Genomic DNA, 3,139 nt, shown 5'->3' with positions numbered 1-3,139 from the left:
TGCAGGTCGTTTACCACCTCTGCCTGATTTTCTACTAGAAGGAAGGCACCTATCTTGGGCTTGGAGAAAGCGGTATTTAAAAACTGATCAGCTTTCCTTGGCTCCCTTTTCTTCCAGAGTCTTAGCCCATGGGATTCCTGCAAGTAGATCTCTGAAGGGTACAAAGTTAGCCCTAGAGAAGTCCATGATTGTAATCCTACTTATTGCCCTGCTTCTTCCTTGTAAAATACTGAACTCCACCATGTCGCCAAGGCTATTCCCAACCTTAATGTCCCCAGCCAGACCATCTTTACTGTACAAGTTCCAGCAGTGAACCTCTCCTCACTGGTTCCTCCATTACCTGCATTTTCATGTTAATGAAAAGATCACTAATAATGGATTTCAAAATTGCAGTATGATTATGGCCTCAATTCACAGGTGGCACCAATAAGTGACCCAGTTTCAAAATTCTCTGCTTCACAAATCACTAGCAGACTATCAATTGTCCCTGCAATGTTTCAAACAAAAAAAGTTGGAAAAAAGTTCCTACAGCCAAAATGACACAGTATTCAGATTCACGTACCAACAGCACAAGAGAATCCTGATACATCATATAATTTCAAGTTAACAGAAAAGCATTTGTTATGGTTAGCAAAGAGTATTTTTTTAGGGGCTCTACTTGTTCCTAGATCATACTCTTCTATAAATAAATCGTATCAGCCAACATGAACAGATTATCTTGGCGTTTGATACGAAATAGATTAAATCAATTTAGTCCCATTCATGAAACCTGTAATGTATTACTTTAGCATGTCTGATACAGTGATTTGTAAGCACAAACTGCTTACTCTAAGTTCAAGGAGACATATTTAAAATGCTAAACTGCAACATGACTAAAAAGGTATCTTTGTAACTTCAGTGTTCTGAAGTGTACTAAGTATTAGTTCTGAAACATGAGACCAGCCAATGCTCTGAAGAGCTTCAGTCTAGTTTTAGAAATGATGTAAGATTGCAGGAATAACAGTAACACCCTCATCTGCTGTTACTACAAGTTGAAATCCCAGTTGTAACAGCTACTTACATTCACCGACGTTGCAGGTGAAATAGTTTTTGAAATACTTGCATTTCAAAAGCTCTCCTGTAAACTGTCTAAAGCATTTCCTAAGAGGAGTTTCGCACATGTTCTCAAGTTTAATTTCTTTGAGCTTCAGCACCTTCCTGGCCTGTGTTCAGCTTTGCATGTGTGCATGAATTAGCATTTAAATGCCAAGCACCCTCATGAAGTAAGCAGTACACCACAATTCAGGAACCTCTTGTCAGATGCTAGTAGTACAACTTTAAGCTTCTATGAAATAAGCATGTAACTTCAAAGGTAAGGCTTTAGTACTTTGAGGAAAGCATACTGAAGAGCCTCCAAATACATTATTTAATCACTTTCATTGCCAAACAAACTGCTAATAAAGATGCAGATTTCAGAAAACTTTGAAGATAGGCTATTGTCATGCTAAAGTTTCTTCCCACATAAAATCTACTTGTTGCTACCACTGAAATACATATTTTTGATAATCCACAATCACTGTATGTTCTTAGCAAACACTTGAAGCATTGACAGACTTCAGTCCTTGCTTATAAACATGAAATAACACAAAAATACACAATATACATTTATAAATGAAGGAACATATCTGTCCCCTTCACATCTTATGCACATTATATATGAGAATCACAGAATCATTTAAAGGTCTTGTAGTTCCAATCTCCCTGCATGGGCAGGGACACCTCCCACTATACTAGGCTCCTCAAAGCTGCATCCAAGCTGGTCTGGACAACCTGTGCCAGTGTCTCACTACCCTTAGTCAAGAATTTCTTCTTAGCACCTAATCTGAATCTCCCCTCTTTCAGTTTAATCCATTAGCCCTCATCATATCACTACATGCCCTTCTAAAAAGTCCCTCCCCAGCTTTCCTCTAGGCCCCCTTCAGATACTGGAAGGCTGCTATGAGGTCTCTCCAGAACTTTCTCTTCTCTAGGCTGAACAGCTCCAACTCTCAGTCTGTCTTCATAGGAGAGGAGCTCCAGCCCTAAGGATTATCTCTGTGGCTCTCCTCTGGACTCACTCCAACAGCTCTGTGTCGTTCCTGTGTTGAGAGCTCCAGAACTGGACACAGTACTCCAAGTGGGGTCCCACAAGCACTGAGTAAAGAGGGAGAATGAACTTCCTTGACCTACTGGCCACGCGTCTTTTGACATGGCCCGGAGCACAGCTGGCTTTCTGGGCTGCAAGCACACATTGCTGGCTCATGTTGAGCTTCTCACCAACCATTTCCCCAAGTCCTTCCCCACAGAGCTGCTCTCATATGGATATTTGACTTGTTGCTCTTCGCCTGTTTATACATTTATTGTAACAAGCTGAATCTACTTTTCCTTATTACTTCATTTACAGAAGTTTTGCAGGGAAGGCCTTCCCAGTTGGACGAGCTGTCCATTTAAATTGCTTTTATGCCATGGCATCAAAGCTATAAAGCTGCCTTAAAGCACACTAAAGCCTTAAGATTAAGTCAAGTTACCAACTTGAGTTTCACAAGCCTATTACAGCAAAAAACTCCCCCTCCAAACAACTGGTTCAGAAATCTACTTGAGAGTTCCAGCACTGTCATACACAGCAGCAATAATGGGCCCATTGCAGATAGCTGGCACTACACAGTTTGAAAGTGAAATATACTGAACTTATGGCTATGCTTGGGAAAAATTAATGTTTGAGGAAGAAAAGTTTTTAAAACTACTTTTTTTTTTTTTTTTTTTTTTTTAATTCACAATTATAATTTAAAAGTGAGCAGGCAAGTCTTGAGTTTAGTCTGAGCACAGGATACTGACTTACAGTGTAGCCTCCCTTATTTTTCCTCCTGTGTTCCCATCCTACTCCCCTCCCTCGCCTCCAAAAACAGGTAAAGGAAATTAGTTAGACAGTTTTATCTAACAAACCTTGAAATGTTACGCTCAGTTTACTAACGCAATGAAAAATACTAGCTTTTTCTTAGAGACCAATACAGATTAGTAACCTGAAACAACCAAGTACAACAGCCATCAGGAAACACCGTGTCCCAGCGATGCCTTGGCTTCTAACTATGATGACCACTTTTACTGCCGCGGATTTATATAT

This window comes from Chaetura pelagica, unplaced genomic scaffold (genome assembly GCF_000747805.2).
Source record: "Chaetura pelagica isolate M959 unplaced genomic scaffold, ChaPel_1.0 scaffold473, whole genome shotgun sequence".
In the NCBI taxonomy this organism is placed as follows: domain Eukaryota; kingdom Metazoa; phylum Chordata; class Aves; order Apodiformes; family Apodidae; genus Chaetura; species Chaetura pelagica.
The sequence above is the reverse complement of the archived record's forward strand: the minus strand, read 5'-3'. Positions refer to the sequence as shown.